At 41.4% G+C, this 13,484-nt stretch overlaps 1 protein-coding gene across 18 annotated transcripts in view; it reads left to right on the plus strand.

The window, feature by feature from the left end:
* LOC113579187 (receptor tyrosine-protein kinase erbB-4) overlaps positions 1-13,484 on the plus strand; it is a 165,432-nt gene that overhangs the window by 6,815 nt on the left and 145,133 nt on the right. For 4 of the 18 annotated variants that reach the window (XM_081700975.1, XM_081700987.1, XM_081700977.1 and 1 more), the window contains exon 2: positions 6,793-6,824. The exons of the other annotated variants lie outside the window; for them this stretch is intronic. The gene's annotated coding sequence lies outside the window, so the exon portion shown is untranslated. The remainder of the gene's footprint in view (positions 1-6,792; positions 6,825-13,484) is intronic. 18 annotated transcript variants of the gene reach the window in all.

The raw sequence follows: 13,484 nt of genomic DNA on the forward strand, positions 1-13,484 counted from the left end.
TGGCTTTGGGTTCTGCAAAGGCTAGACTGAGAATGTTGTAGTATTCTTTGATATGGTTATTAATCTTAATGTAAACGTGTGCGTCAGAAGAGAGAGAGATTAATTAATGGATTGCATTTAGCATTGGTCTCATTAGAACATAAACTTCCTGTTTCATAGCAGATACATTTTCATGACCAATAGTAATTAAAAAAAATATCAGTGCGAAGAACTCTGTGGTATGAGGCTGACATTATAGAATCATTATTCTGGAAGAGGAGGGGACAAATCATCCAGCATTATGGCAGCAACACCAGAAACAAAAGACTGATAAGCAACCACTCTCCTGTGCAGAGTTGTACCAGCTGTTAGGGTTTTACAAACAAGCAACAAAGATCGGTTGCTTCTCCATTTCAAAAAGCTACTCTCTGAGTGAAGAGGTTGAAAGGGGGTTGAAAAAAATGCTGTAGTACAAATACTTTCATTCCAACCAGGACGATTAAGTCCTTCATCATGGAAGTCCTTCATCAGCTGTGCAAGCAAAAGACTTCTGATGCCAGAAGAGGTGAAGCAGTTGTTCATATACCGTATATATATATGGCAATGACTGAACCGTCTTCGAATGAGAGCAGATGAAAATTAGAATGTGCCACATTGCTGTCAACCTGCAGGGCAGTTCTGATGGAGTGGTTCAGGAAACATGATTATTAACATCTTTCTCCGACCATCTGCTTCTGTGTGGCTCTCATTTACTTAATTAGGACAACAAGACCTCTGGCTAGCTTCGTACTCTGTTTTAACCGAGACGGGAGATGAAAAATGGGAGGGAGAACTAATGTTCTCTCAGGAACATTATTAAAGGAGAGGGTGCACTGCAGTAGACATCATTGGAAATGCTGTACAGATTATCAAAGGTCTTGCTTCTCAGGCCAAATGATGATCATACCAACCTTTTTATGGGACCGTTACACCTCCTTCTTAACAGTGTAATTCCAGTCACCCAAATTTCATCTTGGTTTCATCTTCACATTGGTTGTCCATTGGAAAACAGATATAAGCAAAATTGGAAAAGTAAAAAAAAAAAACAACAACAACAAATAGACAGTGCATAAATGCAAAATAGCCACTATCAAAGACATGTATTTGTTTTCCCTTTACTTTGTGTTTCTGAAATACATCTTGAAATATATTTGCTCTAGTCTATGTGCAGTCCCTGAAGCCTACATTTCAACTCTTAAAGCTACTTCTGTACATTTTCCACTGGTCCTTCTAACTGCTGGTTTAGAGGGTTTATTTTTTTTGCTGTCTAAACGACTAACTATTTTAGGAAGAGCCATATGAGGAAAGGAAGAGCATATTCTGTTTTGGAGCTGTAGCTGAGTTGTGCAAAGGCCGACAACACAACAGCATACGCTACACAACCTCAGTTCATCACCAGATAAGGTGTGGACTATATCTTCCTTCTGACATACTCAGAGAGGATTCAGCCTAAGGATTGACCATTCTGGAGGAATGGTGTAATACATTGTTTGCTGTTGCAATCCTGACAGCATCTACCTGAACACTAGCACTGGGTGTTTTTATTTATCTTTGCAATATGTGTCGAGAGCAGTTCGCAACTCCAGTCCCAGAGGACAGCTGCACTGCGATATTTTACTGTTTTCTTTCGTTTTCTGACACATCCCATCAGCTAATGATCAGGCCCTGCAGAGATCAGATCAGGTAGGCTAGAGAAGAGAAGACTAACCTATGCAGCACAGAGAGTGTAAACAAGAAGCCCTGGCTCAGACCACCTTCATACCAGATAGGTAGTTAGGGGCACCACACCATAAAGTGGATCAAATCCCAAATCTAGCCCTAGGGAAGGTGAATCAGCACCCGATGAAAGTTCTCTTACCCCTGCTCTTACTGTCACCCTGGCTAAGAACCTTTTTATCGTGGCTTTCGGCTCCAAGTTTAGTCTTCTTGTGCTTCCTGTGAGGCAGGTGTGTTAAAGTAAATGTGAACTGGAGAGCCACATGCCCAGATTAGTCCAAGAGTGCATCAGCGTCACACCCCTGTGTCCCTTGGAGGGTGAAAATAAAACCTGATCCCTTAAAACCTCTTCCCTAACAGTCTTGAAAAGAGTGCAGAATAATCAGGAGCTTCAATGATTGGGTTGTGTTTAATTTAACTAAGGGAACATCCATTTATATCAAATGAAGACCAAGCCTTTTCTTTCTTTCTTTCTTTCTTTTTTCCCCCTCATTTTCCTTCTTTCATTTTATAATCCCTATTCAAAGCTGAGAGAATCTGCACGGCCAATTCATTTTCTACACGCAACACCTGTCCACAGAGATGAAGGACGCGTGTCTGCCTTTTGGAACTCCTCGCCAGCGTGTGTAATCCGTCTTCTGTGCTCGTGCATTTCGCAAGTCCCCCGCGTGCTGTAGTGGCGGTATGAGTAATCAGCTATGGTCAAGGAGAGGCTCACGAAAACAAAGCACAAGAAAAATGAGTCTTCCTCATTAGCAAAATTAGTCGCAGATCAAAGCAAGCAATTAAGTTGCATTGTTTTGAGTGTCTGAGATCATTTATGATTGGTCGGTCTTGTTTATAGGAAGAGGGCAGTTTTAAATAGTTTTGCTTGCTCCTATTTGGGCGTTTCCTCAGAAACTTTAACTTCACCTTGTATACAAACCTTCCACCTTATTAAACTCTCAACCCCAATGCAAGCTCATAATTATTTACCAAATGTTCACAAGGGAACACATATACTAAACCTATTCGGGCACTTACTCAGTCTCTCTCTCTCTCTTTCATGTGTACACACCACAGCTTAATTAAGTCCATAATTAGGTTCTCTGTTCTGTAGCGGCTGCCGCTGTTTTGACAGAAGTTCACACGCTTTTCTTTATGTCTCTCTCTACTCTTCTTCATGCACATGCATACTCACAAACACACACACAAACACACACACATGCACCCATGCACAGCTTGACCAGACCCCTTTCTTCCTGGCCTTAAATCTTCACAGCATTTTAGTTCCCCAGTCAATTAACTCACATCCACTTTAACAATTAACTAGTGACTGCTGCTCGTAAACACGCTGTCGGCTTTTGTGTCTAGCTCGTGCGTCGTGGTGTGTGGCCGCACTGGTGCCTCACTCTGCCATGCCTGTTACAATGGGAGGTGGCAGAAACCCTCGACACCGAATGAAATTGGACAGCTGGTGGTGAAGCTTTATTCACCAGCTGAAGACCAGCCAGGTTTGATAAATGACCCAGAGTCAGTTCTGCTCTCTCTTTTACATACACTCTCTCTCTCTCACACACATTACTAGTGACAAGCTGTCTCTCTACTACACCTACTACTACTGCTACTACATCTACTACTTCTACCAATTCCGCTACTACAGTTGCTACAGGATTCTAGCAATCTTTGAATAGGGGTAATTTTAACCTTTGTTTAAACCTGTTTGTAGTTTATCCTAAACAGGCAGGGCCATTTAGTCCTGTAGCCTGTGTAACTTAATAAGCCTGGACAAGACTTATACCAGTGAACGATGATGTTTGCAGGAGAGTAACAAGTATTAATAACACTTCCTGCAACATTCACTACACTTGATATTTTGATTTATTTTATGTCTGGCTTTACATGCACAAATACATATTTATACTATTGGGGCATAAGTGTCATGCACAGCTTCCAGCACTTTCTAATGTAGGACAAAATGTGTAAATGACATATCTGGCAGAACTTAATTACGTGGATGCATGCAAGATTCTTGAGGGCATCTCCCCACTCTCCAGTGAAAGTACTGACACACAACCAGTCAAACTCCGTCAGGAACTACTGAGAAAATATCTTTCACTGTCACAAATGGAGACATTATTGTATGTGTGTGTAAGTGAGAGAGAGAAAGAGAGAGAGAGAGAGAGAGAGAGAGAGAGAGAGAGAGAGAGAGAGAGAGGGACATGCAGTTCACTTTTCAAGCACACATCACAGAGAAATAATGTAGGTTCTAAACATGGGAAGGTTCAAATGGCCCAACTGTGAAACACTGCATTTTCTTTTATTTTGCTTTGCTTTGCTTTGCTTTTCCGCTACTCTCCTATACAACACAGTTGTTAGGAAGTAAGGTACGTAAAGCAGAAAAGGGAACCGAACACTGAACATTGTTTTGTTTTGCTCTGAAGCGCATGCTGATGTTTTCTCCATAAACTCTTTAAGTACTGTGAGTCTTGAGGCCCTCTTAACGGAAACAGTATGGTAGCAAGCAGGTAGCAATGTTTTGATTTCTCAACAACCAGAATACCTCGCAAATGGACTTTATCCCCATGACACATGTAGCCACTCACACCTTCTTGATCTGGTTCCTACAAAATAGGTGTGAACAGGCGCTTACTGCTTGAAGGCCTGCATGTAAGTGACATGCTCAAGGTCCTCAATTGGCTCCACCCAGCAGGGAATCGGCTAATCAGCAGGAAGGGAGGAGCATGCCCTTCTCACCTAATAAGAACACAAACAGTTAGAGTTAGCTGTGGAACCACTGGAAACTGAACTAGCATCACTGGAGCTGACGACAGTTTTGTTTAGGGATGCGTCAAACGCAAACGGCCCTCTAGACCCTATTTAAAATGTTCACTTTGCAACTTGTGCTTGGATTAACTTTGGATTCATATTGAGCCACCTGTTTCCCTGCCATTAACCTGTGAAATTCATACGACTAAGCATGGCTTGGTATCTGCAAATCAACTGGGTGTTAAAACCCTGTACACACCAGTCACTGCACAGGTGTGCTTCCTTTAAAATTCAAATGGATCCTCATGCGATGCTTGCCGAGGACGAACTGGTTCAGCATGACCGGACTCAGAGAGGTGATCATTTGGAGATGGAGTGATCATGACTTTGCCCATGGAGCATGTGCAGGAGGCCATTTGCATTCACAACAGGCCCACATCCAGACAACTCCACAGGGTCTGATATCAGCATGCACCCTGCACCCGTGCAGCATGTGGTACCCTTGATTAACAAGGGTTGCTTGGCATGCTGTTGCTTTCTGGACACTGCGTACGCTGTTCACGTTTTAACGTCAGTGGTTCAAAAAGATCACAGGCGTGTGCTTTATCACCACATGCCTGTGATCTTGAGGACCTTGCAAAGGGACAGGAACCACAGAACCTTGAAAATGTTATTTCTGTCTGGCCTCCACTCTATCAACCTTTTAGAAAAAAAGGTCCATAATTTAAAAATAAACAGTAATAATTAAAAAACCTTCATAATTCAGGAGTCATTAAGGGTACCTTTTAAAAGCACTGGCAAGGTTTTCAAACAGACTTGAACTAAGAAACTACTCTCCCCTAGGCAGCAGCTAAAATTATCAGAGAAATTATCAAGAAAAAGTAGCAAAAATAATCAAGCCCTTCCTGCTAAATTTCCTTTTAGCGATTCTCAAAATGCTGCTTATGGAAGTGGGAGCTCTAATGGCTTAGCAATGTCTCTCAGCTTCCTTTTAACTAGCATCCTCTTCTATTGTTTGTTTGTTCCTTTTCTACTCTGACTGCTGGTAATGATGCGGTTTTCAGGTCGAAATGGGGAAAACTGATCCAAGACCAGCCAGTAAAGACTCAGTAAGAGTGACACTGGCCCCTTAATCCATCTGGGAGGAAGGCACAGAGAGATTCATCCACTGTCTGCTTTGCTGGTCCTACCTGCATCCTGAAGGAGGAGATATTGATTGGTAAAGTCTGGAGAAACCAGAGGGGAGAGCCAATTATCAGCTGCTGTCATTCTGGCCCATTAGTAAGCTAACTAAAAGGTGTATTGTGTGTGTGTGAGAGCTTACCTCATGTTGGCTGACTGTAGAGAGACTGCATCTGATTGTTCATAGTGCTCCTGCTTAAAGGAGTAGCTCATCCAAAAATGCTAATGTTGTTAATGACTGAAACCAGATAGAGGCTTGTTAACACAATGCAACTAAAATAATGCTAACTTTGCTTGCTTTTTGTGTTATCATGTTAGGCTGGAGAAGGAATTTTTCAGCCTAACATGATAACACACAAAGCAAGCTAACACACGCCAAGCCATGATAACACACAAAGCAGGTTAACACACATGCCAAACCATGATAACACACAAAGCAAGCTTTTTTTTTCTCCTTAGTGGTGTTCTCTTCCTCAAATCTTATATGAACCTTAGACTAAAATATACTCTCAATTGGCAACATAAAATGACTTGATCTTAGTTATGAAACAACAGAAACAATATGTTTTTCCCCCTTTTGCTTTCTGCATGCTCACTATATATGTTTCTTCATTTCCCACTTCTTTTTGGCACCAGCCGAGAGGAATGGCATGGTTGTGGCCATGCGCTCTGTATTTCCCTGTCGCTTTTCCGAGCTGCCGTCTGTTATCTCGAAAAACCCAGCCGCCCGCCATCAGCGTTGATAGAGCATTATGAGTGTTTTGAGCGCTGTAAAATACCGAGCATACACTTGGCTACCAAAAACAAACTAATATATCTTCCTGTTTTCCACACTTCAGCTCCAAAATACTTTCACCATAATTTAATTTCCAGATGGGTCCATTGCATTATTTTCATTGATGAGTTCTTGGCTTTTAGGGTTATTCAAATGACACTGTTGGGCAATTTGTGGTTGCCTTTTTTTTTTTTAAATAAAGTAAAATAAAATTCTGGTTGGTGTGTTGTGGTGCCTCCTTTCTGAGAATAAAAAGAATAGCCTGTTGTTTTAAAAAGTAGGGTATATGCAACTAGATTTCCACCATTCAGTACTTTCTCTCTCTCTCTTTCTCTCTCTCTCCTTAAATCTAGACATCCACAGAACCATTTACCTGAACCCACAGGTATGAACTAAGCTGTTTCCTTGTATGAACATTTTATCTGGCGTGCCCTTTTGCTAACTTTAATCAGAGGGCTCTTGCAGCATGCAGAAGATGTAGCGTGATGCCGCCGCTGTTAGCCTCGCTGCTAATTGGGCTCGTGTCGGTTAATTGTGTGGTCTCCTGGGAGGTGTCAGTGCTGCTCATTTCAATGAGAGCAAATGAGCGCTAACTGTCTTCAGCTGATTGTGGTTTAATTAAAGGCAGGACCAGCGCATGCACTCTGACAAAGAACAGAGAGCGAAATCCTGGACTGAACTGTAGGTGTACACACACATACACGGAATGGGAGTGCTTGTTTTAACTTTTTTCCAATAAATCTGCTGATCCAATCACAGTGAACAATTCTCTCAACCTCATTGTCATGAATGATCATCTTGAAGAAATGCAGGTGTGCACTTGTTTGTGAGTTTGTGCTGGCATGGCTCCTGTGGCTCCCCTGGTAGATCAGGTCGAACATGGTGCACTGCATAAGAGCATCTTCGAAATGGTACAAATGCAAGTGATTTTTAGCCAATTCTCTCTTGATGCATTTGCAGCTGGGCTAATAAAAGGGGAGCTGGTCTCGCTGACTCACCTCTTGATCGGTGAGTCATTCACGTCATACACTACCAATCAGCTTCTTGACGCACAGTTCTATGTCCTTGCAGAAATCAAAACAATTAGAGCTGAGTCAGTTCAAAACAGGGCATCAAGAGATAGATACCAATTTTGTGGAGCTGTGGTAGCTCAGTGGTTAAGGTACATGACTTGTAGTTGGAGGATTACTGGTTCAAGCCCTTCCACTGCCAAGTTGCTACTGTTGGGCCCCTCAGTAAGGCCCTTAACCTTCAAATGCTCAAGTTGTACTTAGTCCTAGCTTTAAGTTGCTTACAATAAAAAGCATCAGCTAAGTAACATAGTTAGCTCAGTAGGCTTGAAATTGCATAGATCACAACTCCTTGCCCATTTTGCCACTTAATGTGGCTTGTGTGCAAATGTCAAATATAAATATAAATATAAATAAATATATATATATATATATATATGTCCTCTTCCCTTGGGGGACCGTGGTATTGTCTTTGATTTTTTCACTCTGAGAGTTGTGTGTCTCAGGAATTCAGTCAGTTCGGTACATGTTGCTTTACCATCTACTGCTGAGTCTTTACTTGGTTTTAGAAGATCAAGATTCACCTTTCATCATATAATAAGATAAAAATAAAGTACTTATTTCACAATAGGGTCATGACCAATTGTGCTCTGAACAAATTGTGCTTAAAAGCTGCAGAGTGCTGGTTTACTGTCCTTAATGGCAGTTCTCAAATTAGTTCAATCAGACCCCATGCTGTTTCCTTGTAGCTGATGTTTTGCAATGTTTGGTAAGAGGAACTTGAATAATTAACTGGAGTATCTGGTGTGGTGGTTTAAGTTTAAATATTAATGAAAAGAAAAAGAAAAATATAAAATAACTTTGAAATGGTCACCTATCTGAGTGAGGGAGAGTGTAGTAAGTGTGTGTGTTCAAAGGAGAATGTGTTTGATGAGTGTGTGTGTGTTACAAAAGAGAATATGTTTGATGTGTGTGTGTGTGTGTGTGTGTGTGTGTGTGTTTGTGTGTGTGTGCTATATAAGTACATATGTTTGATATGTTTGCATGTTTGTTTCAAAAGAGAATGTTTGTATGTGTATCATGAAAAAACACAAAAGAATGTTTGCTGTTCATGACTATGTGAGCATGCTCAGATGCATGTTTGTGTATACATGTGTGTGCGAGCGTGTGTGTGAGTGTATTGTGTAGTTCTTCCTCAGGATTTATGAGTGTAATAATAGAGGCTCACTAGCTTCATTTGAACACAGCGTCATTCTCTCTTTGTCATCCTTCATCCTTTATCTGGCTGTGTGTGTGTGCGTGTCCATATTCACCCACAGTGCCCTGTCCCTTCATCTGTTCATTAGTATGTATGTCCCCATATCTGACCCCAGTCTGACTCCGTATCTCTCGTATCACTCTCAAGCTTTCCTTTCTTTTTTTCCTGTGATTAAGAAAAAAAAAAAAAAAAAACACTGATTACTGTGTGTGCGCGCTCGCATGTGTCTGTATGTTCACGCTTGTTTATCTGTTCTTTCTGAGAGAAACGGGGAATATTATCTCATTCCGAGCCTCTGATTACCCGAAGATGAACACAGGGGTCTCTCCCTGTCTCTTCCTTCCGCTTATTCCTCCAGCTTCATTTTCATATTTGTTTAGCTTACTTCGTAACCCCTCCTCCCCCCGCCCCCGATCTCGCTGTCTTATCTTATTCTCACAGCCCCCCATGCACTTTCTCCGCCTGTCTCTCTTTCTCTTGGGCTCACCTCATGACAAATAGCACCGATCGCCGTCTATAATAAACATGGCCTTCATTATTAGCGAAGTTGCCAACACTCGCTCTCTCTGTCTCTGTGTCACCGTGCATCGCCCTCGCCCACTTTTTAATGAATTTCCCTGGCTCTCCCTGCCCTTCCATCACTCCTTCCATATAATCACTTTCTTTCTCTCGTCCCCTTCTCTTATTCTGCACAAAAAAAATCGAGTCAGAGAAGAAGATTTTAGTCGCAGGTGGGCTCAAAATTCATTTTCTTTGGGGGCGCAATGATTTACATGGTGGCATTGTTGCATGTCTAAGTTGAACCTCGATGGGAAGTCAGGCAAACTGCACCCCCGCTTTTTCGAGTTTCCAGAGCGTTTGTGCGCTAGCCGCTAGCGACGGCAGATGCTGTGTTAGAGCGTAATTCATTAAAACCCACAGCAATTCGTTTTAGAGGACAGTGCGAATTAAATTCAACTGCGTGCAGGGGTTGCTTTTTGCGCATCTACTTTGTGTTTGAGAGGTCACCTCTATGCTAGTTCAAGTTATAGCATGGGACATGACAGCTTTGCAATAACACTGCAATAACGATGAATTGTTTAAGCTGACAACGCAAGTAGCTCACAGAGGCCATTGATGTGATATTCTAAATAAATAAAGAAATGTGCTAGCATGTTTTAGGCCTCCCATTATGTCATAGCTACTTGTACCAGAGGACAATCACCTTATGGTTTAAGCCCATTGTTCAGAGCGAGTCGCAGATCCTTGATACGCACAACTTGTGTTTCCTGTTATTGCATATGAAGCTAGGGGAATGTTGGCCATGCTATATTTGGTTTTTATTAAAGAGGATTATTTTTAATTAGATCAAGCCGCGGTACCCATATGAGATCTGTTCTTTTTCTCAGTGAGAGCTCATAGTAGAATAGCATTAGCGCTGGCTGTGTTTTCCAAGCGCTTGGAAGGTGTCCGCAGTGGGGAACTCTGTCTTACTGTGGACGCTGGTCCTAATTCTGAGCTTTTCTTCAAGTCAGAATAATACATACCCTCTGAGTAGTGGCTGAATGGCTAAGTGTCAAGACTCTACACACTGGCTGCCATTGCAAATCACACTGAAGGAAGAGCGAATGCTACATTTAACCCCCTCACCATTTATGTTTTAACAGTATAGCTAGGTTGACTGGACAAACAGGATCATTTGTGATAGTCCTCTCGCTGCTATTATAGCCATTGTGAATAAGCTTCTCTGTATTCATTTTGAGGGATCCCATATGTTGAGTTTTTTGTGGGTTTAGCTGTGTGTTCCATCACCAATGCCGCTATGCCAAACAGTATTTTTTTCTTCTTTTTTTCCCCTGCTCTGAAGTCACAGAATTCAAAATTGTGCCATCTTTTCCCCTTCTGCGAATCACATCCGTGGAGATGTAAGATTTTTGTTAATTAAAGAATCGGCAGAACTTATTTGTTTGGACAAAAAGATCGTACCCCAGATGTCTTACTCTGGCAGCTGAATGGCAAATCTTATTAAGACAGAATGTGCAATGGTTATTTTTAGGCCCATTTTATGAGAACTCCCAAATATTGCCTTACTGCTCACTGACACACACACACACAAACATGGAGGTTGAACATGAAGCCTACTTTTGTGATTCCATATTCTCTTCTACTTTATGATCTCCTAATGCTTATCTGTGTCCGGCAGATCTCTGACAAGTAGCAAAGCCACACACTCTGATGGAAACACAATGGATTTTTTTTTTTTCTTGTCTTGTAGCTACTCAAACACTAAGCTCTGGATTTCAGTGTGTTGTATTGATCGCCATGCAACCTTCGACCCCTTCCACAGAGTAATGGAATTACCTGTCATGCACTGTTGGCTCAAGGTCCTGCAATATTGTGTGCCACATACTTGGTGTCACCTCCAAATGAGTCCCCAGGGCCATAGTGAGAAAAAGCCACAATCCTTGCCTGTATAAAATGATGCAGTTCTAAACCCCAATGGCCCTCCTAGCAGAGGTCTTTAGCTCTTTAGTGCCACATCTTGAATCCAAAATCCTGTCCAGGATTTACTCATTACTGGTAGTTAATTGGTCCTAGAGCACAGGTAATCAAATCACAGCTATCAAGGCCCATGTCCTACAGATATTCTACTCTCCTGTCACCTTTCACCTACCATCATTTATAGTAACAGTTCAGTTAACTACAAGTGATTGCAGAATTTAGCACCAGAAATTGGATTTGAGAAATTGGAAGAGCAGGCCTGTATGGCGAGAGATTCCAGCTCAATAAGAGACTGAGGTGGAATCTGGCCTTTAAAAATCAATTACGCCATTGAATCAAGGCATGACTAAGCAGTCTGGTTAGATCTGCAATATGTTCAATATTTTAATGTGAACAAATTTAAGAATGAAATCAGTCAAATGGACAAAAAAGCAAGTTTATGCTAAATGTGAATAAAACTAATTTGAAGTGGTTTCAAACAGTGAACCTTTTCATTCTATCACTGTAGCATTCTGGAAAATGTATCAACCAGTATGAAAGTAGCAGCAGGATCTATCAAATACGAAGCAATAGTCGGTAATGAAATATGGTTTGCCTTGTGGTGGGAAGATGTCATTTCCCAATTCAACTATTTCATGTTTAAGTCATTAGCAGCTATTAATGTCATGAAAAGAAGAGGCAACAGCAGCAAGATGACTTCCTTGTGCAACATACACTAAGTTAATTAATTTCAGTCTGCTCAAACTTGACTTCATTAGTGTTGCTAATCACAACGTTAGCAAAGTAATCACAAGTGGAACAGTTCAGTGGTTCCCAGAAATCTCTATCTTTGTGTGTGTGTGTGTGTGTGTGTGTGTGTGTGTGTGTGTGTGAGAGAGAGAGAGAGAGAGAGAGAGAGAGAGAGAGAGAGAGAGAGAGAGAGAGAGAGAGAGAGAGAGAGAGAGAGAGAGAGAGAGAGAGAGAGAGAGAGAGAGAGAGAGAGAGAGAGAGAGAGAGTGTTTAGGGTTAAAAAAAAAACACATTCCAGATAATTGTTGTTTGCTTCTGAAAAACCATAGAGCTGGGGCCGACCAATATATTTCTTTATATCTATCACTGGTGTAAGCTGCTAACCTGATGGGGCAACCCACAATGGTACACTCAGTGTGCCCACCCCTCACTGAGTAACTGTCCCAAGATTATGACTCATCTGAGAAGAGCTAGGTCTGTCTGCAGACTACAGATGGAATGGACATGTTTTTGAGTCCAAACATGAATTATCCATACAGCGTCACAGAGTAAAAGGCATGCCTATATTTTGATGCATGAACTTTATTTACAATTTGCATTCTATATATGAAAGCCCACTGGTCTGCAGTGTGCAGACAGATACTGTTGCCTGAGAACATGGAAACAGGTGTTAAGACTCTGGCTATCATAGCACTGATAGAAATACAGAGGTGCTCTACTTGGTCCTTCTGGGAAATTTAAAGATTAGAGAGAAATATATGTAGACAAGTGGGAATGGCACTTCGATTTAATCTGAACTGATTTACCATGCATGATTCCAGCGGCACGTGCCCACCAGTGTCCTAATAAATCACATAGAGCAAGTTAGCGGAGATGAAATTGGAGCGATGTCCATTTTTCTTCATGAGCTGATGTGTGACTCTGAATCGGGACGCGTCTATTTCCGTGAATTCTTTATGTGACAGGCGTTTACCCATGTTGCATTGAAAAGGAAGGCAATATGTTTGTGGAAACATGCCAGTCTAATAAAGGACCCGTTGATATCACAGCACATTGATTTTTGAAGGTTTGCTTCTTTTCTTTCCCTTCTCCTATTTATATGGGTACACACTAGTAAATGAGAACTTGTGCTCATGATAACATGCATACAATATTTGCAATGAGAGAAGAACCCATGAAATATGAAAATGTGATTTAGCTTTTGGAACAATTGGAGCATATTTTGTCATTTTGGTCATTAGACCTCTACATTGTGAGAATATCTATATTATGACCTGCTATAAAAGTAAATTTACTTTCTCAGAAATTACTGCCCTAATTGGTAGAAGTTGTAGAACTCGACCAATTAAGTTCAATCCAAACCCAAGACAAGTGCAACCTTATTTTACTTTCTTTAACTGACAAGCAATAATACATGTAGTAAGCTTCCGGGTACTTGTACTTGCCTTAGACGTCTGCCTTGTAGAACCAGAACTTCAAGAACTGTAAACAGAAAACGATGCCACAAATGGCAATTATCAACACACCAAAAAGTTATTAAAGGGAAAATGACAACATGTGAAGCCCT

This window comes from Electrophorus electricus, chromosome 18 (genome assembly GCF_041902795.1).
Source record: "Electrophorus electricus isolate QZ-2024a chromosome 18, ASM4190279v1, whole genome shotgun sequence".
NCBI lineage: Eukaryota > Metazoa > Chordata > Actinopteri > Gymnotiformes > Gymnotidae > Electrophorus > Electrophorus electricus.